We start from the raw sequence: 18807 nt of genomic DNA on the forward strand, positions 1-18807 counted from the left end.
TCGTCTTAAATCCAGAAGTTTTTTTGGGTTTTTTAACCCAATATTTTGGGATTGATCTGACGCATCCATCATTGCAAGCAATGGAGCTGTGTGGCTTCTAAAAAAACAACGGATGATTTATTTTCTAATTAGAAGACGCCGAGGAAGAGCATGTTTACTGCTTGCAACTCCCCGAGACAACACAGTTATTGCGTGCTTAATTAATAATAGGTACTTAATAATAGGTACATAAATGTAGAGGGCTTTAAAGGTTTGACAACAAAACCTGATGTAACACACTAGGTCAAGAAAATATTTTTGCCATAAGGAACCTCTGTTTGGAGGGTAGGGGGTGGGTGAGAAGGGGGTACTGTGGGATGTCGGTTTTGTTGTTTTGAAAAACCAGTAACATATATAGAATATATTTTAAATCAAATTCCGTGTCCTGATGGGGGTGGGGTGTGTGTATGAAAGAGACACAATAGCACTCCTGGTTCAGGGCCAATGGCCCATGTAGTCTGGCATCTTGTTCTCACTGTGGCCAGCCAGATGCCTACCCACCAGCAGGATCCTAGCACAAGAACACTCACCTCTCCTCCAGTTTTCAGCAATTGGTACTCAGAAGTATTGCGCCTCCAGCCATGGAGGCAGAACATAGCCATCATGGTGTGTGGGAGAAAGGAAACTGCATTGCGTACCGTTGCATAGCGTTGTTAGATCATATCAAAAAGGCTTTCTGTTTGTCCAGGTTTGGGTAACTTTCCAGATGTTGTTGGACTTTTAATTTCCATCAGCCCCAGCCACCATGGCCAATGCATAGCTGCCAAGTTTTCCCTTTTCTCGCGAGGAAGCCTATTCAGCATAATGGAAAATCCCTTTTAAAAAGGGATAACTTGGCAGCTATGCCAATGGTAAGAGATCATGAGACTTGTTGTCCAAGACCATCTAGAGTAGAGATGGGCAACCTGTGGTAACCCTCCAGACCCCCAACTCTCATCATCTGTGGTCATTGGTCAACCAAGTTCCAGTGTTTTGGAGTTGTAGTCCAAAATATATGGAGAGCACCAGTTTGGGCAGACTGTTCTAGGCAGTTACTGGGGTACCATTTCAAGCGCAGAAAGCATCTTCCAACAGAATGGAATTTACTTCCTTTCATGCCCTGGAAGATGCAGAGTTATGGGTGCATATTGAGGGGAAATGTTTTGGCAGCATCAATGGTTTCATGAGCTCAATGGATATGGTAAGTATGCTTGTGTATGAGAAGGGGATTGATTACTGTAGTTTGCTAGTTCAGTAATCCACCTCTGCTCAAATTTGAGCACACCAATGCTTTATGTCTTTGTGAGTTCCTGAACTATACTCTGCTCAGTATGTTTAGAGTTTCTGTAAGACATTGCAAAAGCTTTAAAAACTCTAGTGTGAATAGGTGTACAAAGTTCAGAGCTGGCATCATAGAGATAAAAATTAGACTCTGTCCTGATTGTTATCACTGCGGGTTCTTTAATTTACCCCTCAGATGTATTTTTAATCTGAAGGAGCTAAAGGTCATAGTTCTTTTCGAGGAAGGAGTTGAAGTCCTCAAAACCCCAATGTCAGCATAGTCCTGAAGTTTCCCCACCAGCTTCATGCAGGATGCCCAGGGATGAAACGCATCCCAAGGTTTGTGATTAAGCCTCAAGATCTTTCAGTTTGCATTCTTTACGAAACAACTGCCTGGGATTTCACAATAACTCAAAGGGTTTCCATGACTTCACGGCCTGTATCTCTTTCACAAAGCAATTTTTTTGTTGATGTCATGCTTACATCACATCCTTATATAACCAAAGGCTAGGAAGCAAGAATGCTGCTATGAGCAAGGACCCCGTGACAAGTTTCACAATAACAGCCACATTAGGATCCAATAAAACATTCCTTTCAGGCTTGCTGCTAAACTGAGCTAGCCATGGTGACTGGAGGAAAGTTGGTGTGTCCTTGGTGATCAGTCTGCTCCTTTGGCCGTGATGCTTGCAAAGTCTGTTTGACTACATGCATAAATGCATCACAGCAGAAGCCAGGTCCTAAATGACTGGGTCCTCTGCTGTAACTATGGTTAGTATTTGTTCCGAGTAAGCCAAGGGTCGCCGGCCAACCTAGCAGTTCGAAAGCACGTCAAAATGCAAGTAAATAAATAGGAACCGCTACAGCGGGAAGGTACAAGGGACCCAGGTGGCGCTGTGGTTAAACCACTGAGCCTAGGGCTTGCTGATCAGAAGGTTGGCGGTTCGAATCCCTGTGACGGGGTGAGCTCCCATTGCTTGGTCCCAGCTCCTGCCAACCTAGCAGTTCAAAAGCACATCAAAATGCAAGTAGATAAATAGGAACCGCTACAGCGGGAAGGTAAACGGCGTTTCCATGTGCTGCTCTGGTTTGCCAGAAGCGGCTTTGTCATGTTGGCCACATGACCTGGAAGCTGTACACCGGCTCCCTTGGCCAATAATGCGAGATGAGCGCGCAACCCCAGAGTCGGTCACGACTGGACCTAATGGTCAGGGGTCCCTTTACCTTTACCTTACAGCGGGAAGGTAAACGGTGTTTCCATGTGCTGCTCTGGTTTGCCAGAAGCGGCTTTGTCATGCTGGCCACATGACCTGGAAGCTGTACACCGGCTCCCTTGGCCAATAATGCGAGATGAGCGCGCAACCCCAGAGTCGGTCACGACTGGACCTAATGGTCAGGGGTCCCTTTACCTTTACCTTATAGCGGGAAGGTAAACGGTGTTTCCATGTGCTGCTCTGGTTTGCCAGAAGCGGCTTTGTCATGCTGGCCACATGACCTGGAAGCTGTACACCGGCTCCCTTGGCCAATAATGCGAGATGAGCGCGCAACCCCAGAGTCGGTCACGACTGGACCTAATGGTCAGGGGTCCCTTTACCTTTACCTTACAGCAGGAAGGTAAACGGTGTTTCCATGTGCTGCTCTGGTTTGCCAGAAGCGGCTTTGTCATGCTGGCCACATGACCTGGAAGCTGTACACCGGCTCCCTTGGCCAATAATGCGAGATGAGCGCGCAACCCCAGAGTCGGTCACGACTGGACCTAATGGTCAGGGGTCCCTTTACCTTTACCTTTTTAAGCCAAGGGTAGGTGCTGCACACACAGCAAGTGTTCAAGAGCACATATGCAAAGTACTGTGAGTGCAATGCGCTAAGCATGGGCATGCAGCTGCTTCTCTGCCAGAACCCAGTTCCAGTTCCTATTAGAATCCTCCCCACGGCAAGAATTGGAAACCTGTGCTTAGAAAGACAAAAAAGTAAAAAAAAGGGCAGAGCTAGAATCGTCTTTTCACTGCAGTGCTTTGACATAAACATGCCTTCCACCCTGCAAAACAGTGTTGGGCTGGCCTGGAGGAGCCAGAAGATTAAAAAGAACCCGGGGATGTGGAGTTTGGACTGTTGGCTACTGTTATTTCCACCTCTCTACCTTTGCATGGAAGATCCTATCGCCTGCGAACAGGAACCTGAAGTCTCATTTGCCTGGAAATCATTAAGGCCACTACCCTTTGGCATTGCCGTGGCAACCAAGGTTTCCTGTAGTGTCATGACAATTGCTCTATTAGTTTCCACAGAGATAAGAAAATGTAGAGTAACACACAACCCAAACTAAAAGTACAACATTAAATTGACAGCTAGCGTGGGGTCAGAGGTGAACATTCCTTTTGGTAATTAAACAGTAGCAGCCAATTCAGTTTAATGAGATGAGTACTGTTATGAAAAATGTACCCCAAAATGCGTTGCCTTTTAAGAAGGACAGACGCGGGTCGGAAGCTCCAAAATTTGCACTAAGTTCAGCTCCGCCGGGAAAATGACAGAGACCACACGATGCTGTCAGGAAAAACAAACTGATCCCTTTATTGCAGAATGCAAAGCTACAGCTGTAGGGTCCCTGCCTCTGGAAAGAAGGAAGGAACCCCGGGAAATGGTGAAGTCCCCCTATATACCCTCCTGTTCATGCATGGAAATCTCTGGACTAGGAGGGAGGGGGAGACAAGGGCGACGGGGTGCGGAGATGACTCTTCCTTTCAGATGGAGAGATGTCAATCTCTCTTCTCCTGTCGTTGATGGTGCTCCCTGTTGTTTGGCAGGAAGGGCAATCAGTCAAGATGGGTGCAGAGGTGGGGCAGTTCCTGGCGATTTCCATGGGGTGGAAGTCCGCCCGGCAGTGTTTTCCTCCAGGCCATGGAAGGGTGGGCTACGTTGAGGATGGCAATTTATTTGAATAAAGTTGTCAAGCTAATCTTTCTATTGTCCGTGTCTTCCTTCGTTGGGTATGGGACGGTGATGGGGAGGTTTCAGGGGGGCTTGGGGTCAGAGAAGGGTTGCACAGAAAATAAGTATGGAAAACATTTCTAATACATCCTGACGTATACAGTTCTAAAATATAAAACAGTGGTTTTCTAATACAAAGAGATACTAACAAACCTATTTTCTAATACAGAGGAACACTAGTCTAATTAATCAAGAGTAATACTGAGGTTGTGGTTAGGTTCTTAGGCATATAGGGAGGGACGCCTTTCAAGGGATATAAGGGGTTTCTCACATTTAAGGCACATAAGGCCAGCAGACATATAATCACAAGAAGCAAGCATATAATCACGAGAAGGTAAAAGTTCATAGCAAGTTTGTATAAGGTTTGTATAAAATGGTAAGGCTGTATAAAAATGGGCTGCGTTACTTGGTGGAGTTTATGATAATTGTCTGTGATAATTGTCTAGGCGAGGGTTGCATATGCTTGTCCTTAGGCGAAGGGGAAATGCAGATGTCTAGGCAAGGGTTGCATATGCTTGTCCTTAGGCGAAGGGGAAATGCAGAGTTTATGTTGGATTTTAGGAGGTGTTTGAATATGTTAATCCCTGCGGAGGGGGTGCGGGTCTGTGGAGGGAAGGAGAGCCAAGCTGTGGCGGCGAAATGGTGGTGCGAAGGACTCTGGGTAGCCGTAGCTGTCAAGCTGTGGTTACCCCTCTCTGTTCATTAATAATGGTGTCCTGCAACCCCCCCAATATGATTTTATAACAGTGTCCCCTCTCTGAGGCAATATTGTTGTGTAACAACCAATCATTGCCTCATATAATCGACAGTGACGCATTCTCCATTTCACTGTATGCAGCAGTATTCTAGCACTTATGGGAAAAACAAGTGGTCTATGCTTTACATTTACCAGAAGATCCACCAATATTGACTGGAAAGCGTAGTTTGTTTGTTTGTTTTTACCTTTTTGTGTGTTGTCAGGTGTCAAAGCTAGCTCTCCTCTGGTCTCACACCTCCATCATGGCACAGCAGCAACAATCCCTGGTGAATCCCCTTAGGGCTTTCATATCGACCATGTCACCTGGCACTCACCATAGCTGCCACAGGTTTGGACATGTCATGAGAGAGATGCCTTTGCCTTGGGCTTTCTATGGGATTTTTTTATTATAGGCTCTGGTCTTGCACTGTAGTAGGGAGTTGCTCAGTTACTCTTAAAGGGAGAAAGCTACTTGCACCTTGGATTCACTTGCCCAATTAGAACTGACCCAATTATAATTTATACAGCCCCATAAAAACCATTCTGAAAAGGGCACATGTCCAAATTGGTCAATTTAATTCTATAAGGAATCATTCCAGGTAAATCAAGGCATATACACCTTCTTGTATCTGCTGGTTTCATGAATCCTGAAACTGCTTCTTGGTAAAAAGAAGGCTGGCACACTACAAAGTGCCAGGTGAGATAAGGAAATGTGGTCATAAATTGATCTAAATCTCAACAATGGACTATGCAATAGCCTGATCTTTTAGAAAACATGAGTCCTCCATTGGGCGAGTCCTCCATTGGGCGTATAAGGAATAATACCACCATTGGGTGCATAAGGAATGTTACACTATACAATAACTAACTATACATAAAACATGAAAGCAATTACACACAAAAATGCCCCCCCCCTTTTGTGGAAATAACATATACTTGTCAGACATAGGTCAAGGTTTCTGCAGAATATCACGTAACATAAAACATAATTATATATCAGTTGCACAATCTTGAGGGCACAGTCTAAAATAAAAAAAGAAATATCCTTGTAACTCATTCCCCCCCCCTTGTCCGTCCCATTTGACACATTTCAGCATTCCTACATAATAACACATAATGCATAAAACCTTCACATTGTTAAGTCTACACCATTTGTATATCTTGAGGCAATTGGGTGAACTTGAGATAATTCTTGCTGCTTTTGCATGTATTTCCAACCTTGGGCACAAGGGCTTTTCTTGTCTGCCTTTGAGTCACTGGGAGGAAGTTAACAGCACTTCTAAACCTTGCTGAAACATTATAGCTAAGAGATAAAATGCCCTTCATAATTCAATTACTTAGTTTCTCAAGTCTTTTATGGGAATAAATTGTTGCGGCCACTGTGATGCATTGGCAGGTTGGTAAGGTGGTGAGGGGATGGTATTAGCATTTGATTTCCTGTAAAACATCCTTTTGAAAATAGGCCTGTAGGGGGTTGGGGCCTGAAGATATAATTAGTTAAATAATAATAATAATAAAGGGGAAAATATTCTATAAAGTTCTTCTTGGGAAGCTGCAAATAATATGTGATCATAGTTAAGCATTTTATTCATTTAAATATTATTATTATCATTCATATTTAATTACTGCTGTTATTGTCTACTCAGTCTGTTTAATTTACTTCACGTAGTTTGGCTGTGGAGGACAACAATTTTGTTAATTAGGACACAATTGATAAGTTATTAACATTTTCCATGTGTGGTTCTGAATTCTCTTGGAGGTTCGCGTATCCTGTTTGAAAGGGATTATTATTACTATTATTATTTACAGGAAAGAATGACTTAGATGCTACATTCGTATGTACAGGAAGAAAAAGTAGAAATAGAAAAAATGCATAAATAAAAACAAAATGATATTTAGATTACCACTCAAACAACAATTTTTTTTTTTAAGAAGGACTTGACACAAAAATCTCAGATTTAAAAAAAATTATTATCAAATAATATGAAGACATTATAAAGACCATACAGGTTAATATTGGCATTCCACGTGATGGACTGATGGACATGCCCCAAAATATAACAAAACAAAACACTGACATATGAGGAACCAAAATAAATAAATAAATGCTAAAACACACAATTTCTAATAATGAGCATCTCAAATGAAAATAAAGAGTAGCAATCTAAAGTTGTACAAGTATGGTTAGATTAATTTCATAGACATAATGGAAAAACTGATTTAATAAATGGAAGCAGATTATTTGTAAGCTAAAGAGAAGCGTCAAAGCCAAAGAGAAATAATAAAAGAGGAAAAAGGAAATTACTGTTTGTATCACTTCACTCCCCCCCCTTTTTTTTTTGCTGTGGGAGAAAGGAAAAAATAAACACTTGTTACTGGAGTTTAGTCTTCTTAAAGGTTCACATATCCTTTAGAAATGTTCTTCCTGGGAAAGCTGTGAGAATAATTTTTGCATGTTAGGTTGGAACTTTGCAAGGGGGGAGGTTATGCAGGAGTTAATGCTTGGGGTGAAATGCAAATGCGAGATAAGTATCTGAAGGTGCTTCCTGAATACCCATTGGAAAGGGGGAGCAGACCCTTGGTTTGCATAGTCTGGAGTTTTTTTTCTAAGCCCTTGACTAAAATCACAATCAGTATCCTGTTGAAAGGGGAAACAAACAGCAACAAAAAGTACTCAAGCGATGAAAGTACTCAAGCGATGAACTCAAAGTGGGAGTGCTGAGATATTTACCTCTGGAAAGAATTTTGCATATTAGATTTGGAATGATGGTCCAACACTTGACCCTTTTGTTTTCTCAAGTGACCCCCTGGAGTCAAAGACACATAAGGAAATTTAAACAAATTTTCCCCTGCATGGCACAGGCACTTCAGCATTTGGTTGCTGTTTTTGTTTTGTTTTGTTTTTAACCTCCTTTTTCTCTCTATTTTTCTCTTCAAGCTGGCATAGCCTCTGTGCATGTACAAAGTTCATGATTCAGAAATCCATTGTACCACTTGAAAGTGTTGCTGGTGTTGGCTAAATTACCATTTGAATAGAGGAAGGGAAGGGTGAATAGGTTAGATTTTACACAGAAACCCAACAATTTACACTTCCACCAAACCAGCAACAAAAAGTGGTCAAATTAAATTAATTTTGGTCAGTTTAAATCCATTTCTATAGCTTTTGTGTCCTGAGATATTTCTGACACCTCTTACTTCCTGTTCCTTGCTGCTTAGGAAGCAGGCTTATAAATCTTAAACTTTAAATATATAAAACTTCAACATCCAGACAACCCAATGTTTTCACAGACAACCCAACCCAATACTTTCACAAGAAAGCTGCAATAAAAGTTTGGTCAAATTAAACTCCTTAATGAAGTCATGGCACTAATTAGCCATGTTTACTGTACTATATAAACATCTCATACCCCAGGCAAAATAAATCTTGATTTGCCCCCTTTATCTACAGGGTTCGGGGTGAATTCGTGATTGCAAATGTTTTCGTTTGTTTTTAATTAATTTATTACAGCCATGGCAGACTAAATTCTCTGCCCCCTTATCTATGGGTGATATGGCCAGAGCAGACTTAATGATATTCAACATTCTCACTCATCTCAGCCTCACCATCTTCCAGACTAATTCTTCTGGCCTTTATGTACAGGGATGGTCAAGGCTCATTCTGCTTGATTATGAATTTGTATGTGCTTGAACTGTTGGGTGGAGTTTTGCAGTTAAAAAATAGCTGACAATATGGTGGGGGGGGGGAAAAACACCAGACATTCATTTCCAATGTATGATATACCATCTCTACCTCTTTCTAAGTGGCACCTCAAACTCTTCATGCCAAACTTTAAAAATCTGTCTTTCCATCCTTCTCCACCAAAGAGTAAAGCTTGACTGAATTCAGGCCATTTCACTAAGCCACCAGAGTTTAAACTCACTTTTCAGTGCTTGAGTAATCTAGTCCACCCCTTCTGAAATATGGGGATCTCAACACTATCACCGCCCTTAGGATACACATACATTTGAGTACAGATGCCTGACTGGGAAGGAAACACGGGCTATGCCCTATCACGGAAGCACACGTGTGTACTAAGGGAAAAATAAGGAAGGGGAAGATTAAAAGTACCAACGTTATATAGAAGCCTTTAGCAAATCTTAAGATTGGATAAAGATTGGGAAATGTTCAAGACTTTCATATGTGCTTAAACTTTAAACCTTAATAGAGAAAGTGATAAAAACTTATATAATCACTCCATAACAACAATGACACTCTTGTTCCAACTCTGAAAACCAATAATCTTTCCTTGCCAGAAAGCAGAGCTGGGCTGAATTTCAACCCATCACCACATCAGACACATTGCCTTTCACATAGCTCTAAAATGGAAGTTAGAAGGGACCCTGAGGTCATTTAGTCTAACCCTCTAAGATACAGGATTCACAAGATTTGAATGAAAATACCAACTTTATACAGAACCCTTTAGCAGATGAGTTTTTTTCCTTAAGAGACTGATATCAGGAGCCCGACAATAACCCTTCTGTCCAACACAATCAAAGTTAAAACTAGACTCAGATAGACAATTCCTGGCTATGGAAGCTCTACTTTTGACAAACAAATCACCTTTATAGGAATAGCTGTTCAATTTTCCTTTAGTCAATATTCCTCTAGTCACTTGGAGAAAGACTCCCCTTTGTAGCCTCTCTCAATAACAACATTTGCACACCTCATTCTCATATTTATCATGTTTAAGATTGATTGGTTCAACATGGTTTCTTTATACTAGAAATTTAAAACAAGTTGGCAGTTTTAACTATGCACACTTAAGAAGGCAGTCTATGGATGTTGTGGCCAATCTAAACACAACCCCACAACATTTCTAAACATTGAGTACATCTCTTATCCACTTATAGCTGGAGTTTATGAAGTGAATATTTTCAAGTTTCGAAATTTTTTTCAAAGCATTGAGCAAGCATTTTCAAAGTTACAACTCTTTATTTTCTTCCATCCTGCCCCTCTTTTCTGTTGAAAAATGGGTAGGTACACACACACACACCTCTTTATACTTTTGGAGAGAGAAAAAAAACCCTTCTACAGCCTCTTTAAAACAAACCTTTACACACTACTTCCACTCTTTTTAATATTTGCCATGTTTTTGGGTTGATCAAGCCCTTACATAAAAATTATTTAAGCAAGCTTGCATTTTGTTTTGGTTTTTCCTTTTGTTTTTTTTTTTAGACCCTGAAACATTTCTTAAATACAATTGGAGGCGTTTATCAGAGTTCAGACGGGAAGTAAGCTCTCCTTGGGCTTATTTCTCCCCTGAAGCCTGCAGAGTTGTCTCTTTGGACAGGGGTGCACCCATTTTTGCCCTGGTCAGTCTCCGAAGGGGCACTTGCGCAAGTTCTAGCCCTGGGCAGTCTCCGACGGGGCTGTGGGGTCTCTCGGGGTTCTGGGGACTCCTTGGGAACGTGGGGCACGTCTAAGGAAAGTGGACAGACTCCGATAGGAAAGTGGACCGACTCCGATAGGAAAGTGGGCTTGGGAAGGTTTGCTAAAGGGCTCTCTAAGGGAAAAATGGGGTTTGGAAAGTCTCCTTAGGAAAACGTTCTAGGAAAGTGGGCACACTCCGAGGAGGACTCTTATTCCCACCCACAATTTAATAGTGCCACAGCAATCTCCCTGCCTCTTGCTCTCTAGACTCAGGTCCTACTGAACGCTTGCCTACGCAATGCCAGATCGGACCTGAGGAATGAAAAGTAGGAAAAGGGAACGGGCGCACTTGCAATCTCTGGTCATGGGTCATACCTAACAAAAGGTCGCCATGGCAGAGGGGCGTCTTCACCCGGGATAGCTAAGCGAGAGAAGGGAGAGTTGCCAAGGCTCGCTATCTGGGCAAAACTCCGACGGACAACAAGCCTTGGGGAGGAAAAGGGCAGCCGCAAAACCTTCCAGCCTGGGCAGACTCCGACGGGCTTTGGGTTTTTTTGGCTATGAAAAATAGGAAAGAGTTTGATTGCTGTGACAATTCCCACCCCGAAAAGCCAATTTCCCTATTGATACTCACGTCGCAGCGCGCTGCCTTCTTTTCCTGAAGCTTGGTCACCTCGCAACAATCAGGAGAAGAAAAATCTTGTAAAATCAACCCCCACGGCCGTCTGGATCCTGTTTGTTTTCCCTGTGTGGTCCCGCTAAGGATCCCAGTTAGGCCAGAACTCCAGGGACAGTCGGGGAAGGGGATCCCCCCTGCAAATGGCTGGGTGCGCTTGGGCTCCCCAACCACGGCGCCCCAAGAGTACGGCTAAACGGAGTCTCCTGGCTGGCTCGCCATATTGTTATGAAAAATGTACCCCAAAATGCGTTGCCTTTTAAGAAGGACAGACGCGGGTCGGAAGCTCCAAAATTTGCACTAAGTTCAGCTCCGCCGGGAAAATGACAGAGACCACACGATGCTGTCAGGAAAAACAAACTGATCCCTTTATTGCAGAATGCAAAGCTACAGCTGTAGGGTCCCTGCCTCTGGAAAGAAGGAAGGAACCCCGGGAAATGGTGAAGTCCCCCTATATACCCTCCTGTTCATGCATGGAAATCTCTGGACTAGGAGGGAGGGGGAGACAAGGGCGACGGGGTGCGGAGATGACTCTTCCTTTCAGATGGAGAGATGTCAATCTCTCTTCTCCTGTCGTTGATGGTGCTCCCTGTTGTTTGGCAGGAAGGGCAATCAGTCAAGATGGGTGCAGAGGTGGGGCAGTTCCTGGCGATTTCCATGGGGTGGAAGTCCGCCCGGCAGTGTTTTCCTCCAGGCCATGGAAGGGTGGGCTACGTTGAGGATGGCAATTTATTTGAATAAAGTTGTCAAGCTAATCTTTCTATTGTCCGTGTCTTCCTTCGTTGGGTATGGGACGGTGATGGGGAGGTTTCAGGGGGGCTTGGGGTCAGAGAAGGGTTGCACAGAAAATAAGTATGGAAAACATTTCTAATACATCCTGACGTATACAGTTCTAAAATATAAAACAGTGGTTTTCTAATACAAAGAGATACTAACAAACCTATTTTCTAATACAGAGGAACACTAGTCTAATTAATCAAGAGTAATACTGAGGTTGTGGTTAGGTTCTTAGGCATATAGGGAGGGACGCCTTTCAAGGGATATAAGGGGTTTCTCACATTTAAGGCACATAAGGCCAGCAGACATATAATCACAAGAAGCAAGCATATAATCACGAGAAGGTAAAAGTTCATAGCAAGTTTGTATAAGGTTTGTATAAAATGGTAAGGCTGTATAAAAATGGGCTGCGTTACTTGGTGGAGTTTATGATAATTGTCTGTGATAATTGTCTAGGCGAGGGTTGCATATGCTTGTCCTTAGGCGAAGGGGAAATGCAGATGTCTAGGCAAGGGTTGCATATGCTTGTCCTTAGGCGAAGGGGAAATGCAGAGTTTATGTTGGATTTTAGGAGGTGTTTGAATATGTTAATCCCTGCGGAGGGGGTGCGGGTCTGTGGAGGGAAGGAGAGCCAAGCTGTGGCGGCGAAATGGTGGTGCGAAGGACTCTGGGTAGCCGTAGCTGTCAAGCTGTGGTTACCCCTCTCTGTTCATTAATAATGGTGTCCTGCAACCCCCCCAATATGATTTTATAACAGTACCAATAAAAGCCCTTTTCTTTTTCAAGTACCAGAAACAGAAACCTATGACTAGAACTGTATCCCCTCCATCTGTTCCTGGTCGCCATGCCCCCTTTCCTCTTTTTATCACATAATTAAAACACAATAAATAAATAAATTCAGCACTGCAGTTCTGATGAAAGCAGGAACCACAGAGATACAAATGAATTTAAGAATTCCACTTTGTGGACCTTGGTCCCAGTTCCACTTTGAACCTTGCCCTATGGGGGTCCAGAGCCTAATACGGGATGTGGGGAGCTGCTCCAAGCATGATGAGCAGGGCCAGCTAATTACATTTTGGCACCTGAGGCAAACCACAAAATGGTACCCCCTCCCTCCCAGGGAAGAAGGGGTGAGTGAAGATCTGTCTCTAGGACAAAGGGGCAAATAAAGATCTATATCAGGATCTTCCACTCCTGTGGATTCTGCTGTCTGAGGCTGGCGCCTTGTTGTTGTTGTTGTTGTTGTTTAGTCGTGTCCGACTCTTCGTGACCCCATGGACCATAGCACGCCAGGCACTCCTGTCTTCCACTGCCTCCCGCAGTTTGGTCAAACTCATGTTCGTAGCTTCGAGAACACTGTCCAACCACCTTGTCCTCTGACGTCCCCTTCTCCTAGTGCCCTCCATCTTTCCCAACATCAGGGTCTTTTCCAAGGATTCTTCTCTTCTCATGAGGTGGCCAAAGTATTGGAGCCTCAGCTTCAGGATCTGTCCTTCCAGTGAGCACTCAGGGCTGATTTCCTTCAGAATGGATAGGTTTGATCTTCTTGCAGTCCATGGGACTCTCAAGAGTCTCCTCCAGCACCATAATTCAAAAGCATCAATTCTTCGGCGATCAGCCTTCTTTATGGTCCAGCTCTCACTTCCATACATCACTACTGGGAAAACCATAGCTTTGACTATACGGACCTTTGTAGGCAAGGTGATGTCTCTGCTTTTTAAGATGCTGTCTAGATTTGTCATTGCGTTTCTCCCGAGAAGCAGGCATATTCTAATTTCGTTACTGCTGTCACCATCTGCAGTGATCAAGGAGCCCAAGAAAGTAAAATCTCTCACTGCCTCCATTTCTTCCCCTTCTGTTTGCCAGGAGGTGATGGGACCAGTGGCCATGATCTTGGTTTTTTTGATGTTGAGCTTCAGACCATATTTTGCACTCTCCTCTTTCACCCTCATTAAAAGGTTCTTTAATTCCTCCTCACTTTCTGCCATCAAGGTTGTGTCATCTGCATATCTGAGGTTGTTGATATTTCTTCCGGCAATCTGGCGCCATTGCCTCATGGTTGTGCCCCAGACAGTTCTCATTTTATAGTATTGTTTCCTCCTCCCTGGATCAGAGTAGACTTGTCCATTTTGCAGTTAACTTTTGACACTATTCCGCCACCCCCCCTCAATCACCCTCCAAGTTTAGTGGGGCAGAAGTGAAAACAGATGACAGGAGAAAGCGGAAAAACCTAGCTATTTAGGACAGCTGTTATTTGGCAGCTCTACAAACTCCTCAGTTAAAAACAGGGAAGCAAAAGAAATGGGACTGACTGATTTGATTAATTAACCTCCATGCCACTTTCCCACCAAGAGCTGCACCCAAAGTAGAATATATTCAATATTACAAAAATAAAAGGAAATATAAATAAAATAAAGATAGGACTGTACTGTATAGCATAACATTTTTTTTGCTGTGAATTTACTTTTTTTTAAAAAATGTGCTACATATGTAGACACAATTATTATCCCCATACTGCAGATTTGGGGAAAGAGGGAGGCTGAGGAATATAGTCCGATTTTATTAGTCCCAGGTTTATGGAGGGAGCTGAGGCTGTGACCCTAAGCACACGTCACCAATTCCAAAAGCTACTTTGAAGCTGTATTGTTTATTCACTCATATTAATTTTTTGCCTTCCAAATGCATGTCAAAGTGATTTACAAACATACCGCAAAACAGCTAACATATATTTTTAAACAGGAAAAAATAGCTAAATATAGGTTGAAAACAATACAAAATGAGCACTCAAGTTGTTCTTTCCGTTGCAAAAGCTTGTTGAAATAAAAAGTCTTCAATTGTTTCTGAAAAATACTGTTATGTTTGGGGGGACCCACCCCCCAAACCCTATAAATTAATAAATGGGAGGATTTTATTTGGAGTATTGAAGGGAAGATTGCAGGCCAGTGGAAAAATACAGGCCAAGCTTCTTTCCAAGCCAGAACCTCACCTGGGATAGAGGCATTAACATGACAAAAAGGTGTTGATGGCTCATTTAAGAGGAATCTTGGGCCTGGATAGATAGAAAGTTGCCAGGGTAACTAACTGGATGTGAGCTGAAAGGTAAAGACCAGGCATCCCCAAACTGCAGCCCTCCAGATGTTTTGGCCTACAACTCCCATGATCCCTAGCTAACAGGACCAGTGGTTGGGGAAGATGGGAATTGTAGTCCAAAACATCTGGAGGGCCAAAGTTTGGGGATGCCTGGTAAAGACTGTCTTTTGCAAGATGTGCTGGGAAGGAGGAGATGAGAGAGAGAGAGAGATCCATCTTGGGCTGGCTGGCTGGGAGAGATGTCTCCATGGCTGCTTGACATGACCATGCTGTAAGATCTGGACTCCCTCCATGCAGTCTGAAGGTGTAAATATGTGAATTAATCATTTTTCTTAAAGCTACAACAGTCTCCACTGCGTCTTCAAGTTTCCAAAGGAGCGCCTGGAACCTCCTGGAATCTTTCTACCGCTTGGCAGAGAGTACCCAACTTTTGTAACAGTACAAACTGCAGCATGTCATATCTCAGAGGGATGCTGTTGCACAGAAAACTGGCAGCCCACTAAAAACCTTGCTGCAAATTTCTGTGGAGTGAGCTTTTGATCCCTGCCACTTCACCAGCTCCACAACTGGGAGGTAAGCTTAGGAGTGCTTGGCAGCTGTGTGGCCACCTGCCCTTCCTATGGGAAAGGTGATGGTGTGTTGAATACTGGTGGTTCAAGGCACTTGTGTTGCTTGCAAGCTGCCATGCCCAACAGGCCACTCTCCCCACAATGGGCAGTGGGGGGGCAGGGGACGAGGGGTGGCATTTTCCTTGGAAGGGGTGGCTGGAGACTGCAATGTTTGCCTAGCCAGCAAGGCCAGGTGAAAAGTGGACACACCACTGCTCAGTGAAAGCAGACTTGCTTTGCATGTGCAAGGTCCCAGATTCTGTTAAGTCTTTTTTTTTCATTTGTTAGTTTAGGATCTCAAGTTGCTTATGAGGAAAGACACCTTTGTGAGGGATGCTAGCAGTTAATAATAGAATATACTGGGGAAGATGGGCTGACAATCTGTCCAGGTATAAGACAGGTCTGGCTATCCTGTAGCCAGCTTCCCATGTATACATGCTATTTCTTTAAAGCATATTTTGAAGCACATTCTTGCCCCTGAAAATACTTGAGGGCACTGGTACCTTGGGGTTGCTGGGGATTGTAACTCTGTGAGGGGTCAACTACAGTGCCCACTGCAGGCTCACTGTCCAGAGAACACCATCACTCTGGGGTCTTGCAGTTCACTCCTATGCAAACTGTGCAGAAGCAAAACCCAGAGCCAGGCTCCTTTGGGTGCAGCAAGATCAGTACCACAAACTTCATTGTGGGTTAACTTTCCTTTTTGCTTTGTATTTATGTACTTAAGCCTAGATTGGTGTTGGGTGGGTTGTTTGTGTGTGGTGGTAATACTCAATTTATTCTGCGTCTGCTAAATTGCTTTTTAAATTTTTTTTTGCTGGCACACTCTGCATCTTGCACGTTTGCCTTTCCAAGGCTTTGCTACGTTTGCTGTGAGCTGCTTTTTGGGCGCAGCTCCTCATGCAAAAGTGGCAAGTCAAGTAATATTATACCGGCAATAAAATTTGGGGTTAGACTTTTAAAGTCCCAACTTCCCATCAAGGGACCCAGGATCCGCTGCTCATTATCGGTCAGAGAAGAATGAGTGGAGGCAGGAACCAGTTGAGGAAAGCAAGGCCGATCGGTATTTTTCTGTTGCAAGAAACCCCTCTTCCCATTTTTCTGCGAAGCGTGTGCCCGCTATATGTATGCATCTTTTTTATATATATACAGTAGCCGTAAAACCGACTCATCGGCTCAATGGGGCAGCCCCACATTGCAAGCGCCCAACCTAAAATGGAGGTCCCTTGGAGGCGCGCATGTGCGCGCAACTCTCCTGCCCTTTCGAGAGAATCCCAAGAAAACAACTTTTCTACTCTTTTACGACACCCGCTTCCTTTGCCAGGGCTTGAGCTCCCTGTGGAGTTCCTCCCTTTGCATAGGAAGAAACCAAACCAAACCAAACAATAAAATAAAAATAAAGATGCAACAGCAACGGCGAGAATGCAATGCGCGCGGAGAAGGCGGCGATGGCGAGGCGTCTTCCGCCCGGCTCGGCCGCCCTCTTCCGCCCGGCCGACGAGACCCTGAGATGCCGCGCCCACCGCCGGGAGAGGCGGGGCCTGCCAGCCTTCTAGTTCCGACTTCGGCCGCAGCTGGGCTCTGCTGGAGGGCCTGGTAAGTGGGGCGCCGCCCGGCCTTGGCCCCTGGGGGCAGTGCGCGGGAGCAGGGCAGGGGCCAGGGCCGAGTCCTTCCCAGGAAAGAGGGGCTCCGGCGTGGGTTTTCGCGCTCTCCCCTCCGCATGCTCTTCTCGCTGTGCCTTTCCCCCTCTTGCCCCTCTGAAATCTGGCGGGGGCGGGAAGCAAGCTCCCTTAATTCCCATCCCCAGGCGCAGCCAGCTTTTAGTCGCGTGCAATTAACTCTTCCCCACGTTCCTCTTGGGCTGCGTGTCTCCCTGCCTTGTGGGTGCTGCGGGTGAGGCTCCTCGGAGGCAGCGGACGAAACCCATCAGCGCGCAGGTTTCTCCATTTGCTGCCCCTCTTGGGCGTTTGTGTGGGAAGAGGCGTGCACAGACCTGTTCTGCAACAATCCTGCCTCCTTTGTGGTTCGCGGGAGTTCTAGAGCCCAGGAGCCCTGTTGGATACTGCGGCTGGTTCTGCTGGCTATAAAGCGTGGGAGAAAATGCATTGCCTTATTGCAGGGGCGAAACTAGGCTTTGTTTATTTCACCCGGGTTAAAGACGCAACCATGCATTTGCGAACGCACACAGCCTGGTGCCCCCCCCCGAGGCTTCACCCGGGGCAAAAAACCCGGCTATCCCCCGCCCCCCCCTCGTAGCTACGGCTCTGTCTTATTGCTCGGACATTTCTAAAGTTTAACAACCTAGAAGCAAGTTTTAGCGTTAGACAGAACTCCCCCACCCCCTTGTAAGGCCTTAGGTTTCCGTAGCAAACAAAATTTTTGCTTTGCACCTTGTTTTGATACGGTAGCTGTGTTCCAAGTACATACTGTATAGGGAATGATTTTTCTTGCCCTGCCCACGTGTTCTCCGAATGTGGCTGATGGTGTAACCCTGTGGGAGGCTGATAGAACTTTTTCTGGTGCTTTCTCTGGGCGTGGAAGTTAGGCAGGGAATGGCAAACGAAACCTGTTTGCTGCAAGTGTCTCTTTAAGCCCCTGGTGGTCTATTTCTGCACAAAATGCTCAGATAAAAGGCAGTGAATAGGCTGTGGCAACCCCTCCGCTGTCCTGGCGGCCTGTTCCAGGATTGCCTCCATGCCTGCACTTTTTCAAGTACTGTATTATGCTGAAATATTGGAGAAGAGCTTTCTAGTCTCAAATGCAACTCATCCATTGGGTCTGTGCAAAGGTTGTAAAGGTAGCAAAGGGTGAAATATTGCTTGCTTCTAGGCACTGATGCTTGCTGTGGGGCTGGAGGCCTGCAAGTTGTTACTGAATGAACAGCCTGTTAGGTGGGGCACTATCCTGGTGTCCATGGCAGCATCACTCCCTAAACATTTGAGCAGGAAAGATGACACTGAGCAGAAAGCGCTACTTCTGTTCCTTTCCCTAAAAGTGTTTTTCGCGGGGTGTCAGACCCTGTCCCACGCCCCCTGCTTATTTGTGTTAGACCAGGGGTCCCCAAACTTACATGGCTTCGGGCCAGTTCCTCTGGTGCCAATCACGTGGCGGGCTGAAGGGCGGGGTAACACGCTCCCATACGCGCACACACTCGCTTTTTCTGGTGTGGCGAGGCGCCGGAAATGGCTTCTGCGCATGCGCAGATGTCATTTCTGGTGCACTTCCGGGC

General features: G+C 44.8%; 1 protein-coding gene across 1 annotated transcript in view; it reads left to right on the top strand.

Moving 5' to 3' along the window:
- Positions 1-17082: 17082 nt before the first annotated feature.
- Positions 17083-18807, top strand: part of BCAP31 (B cell receptor associated protein 31) — a 35134-nt gene continuing 33409 nt past the window's right edge. The window contains exon 1 of the mRNA XM_035140481.2: positions 17083-17174. The gene's annotated coding sequence lies outside the window, so the exon portion shown is untranslated. The remainder of the gene's footprint in view (positions 17175-18807) is intronic.

This window comes from Zootoca vivipara, chromosome 16 (assembly GCF_963506605.1).
Source record: "Zootoca vivipara chromosome 16, rZooViv1.1, whole genome shotgun sequence".
In the NCBI taxonomy this organism is placed as follows: domain Eukaryota; kingdom Metazoa; phylum Chordata; class Lepidosauria; order Squamata; family Lacertidae; genus Zootoca; species Zootoca vivipara.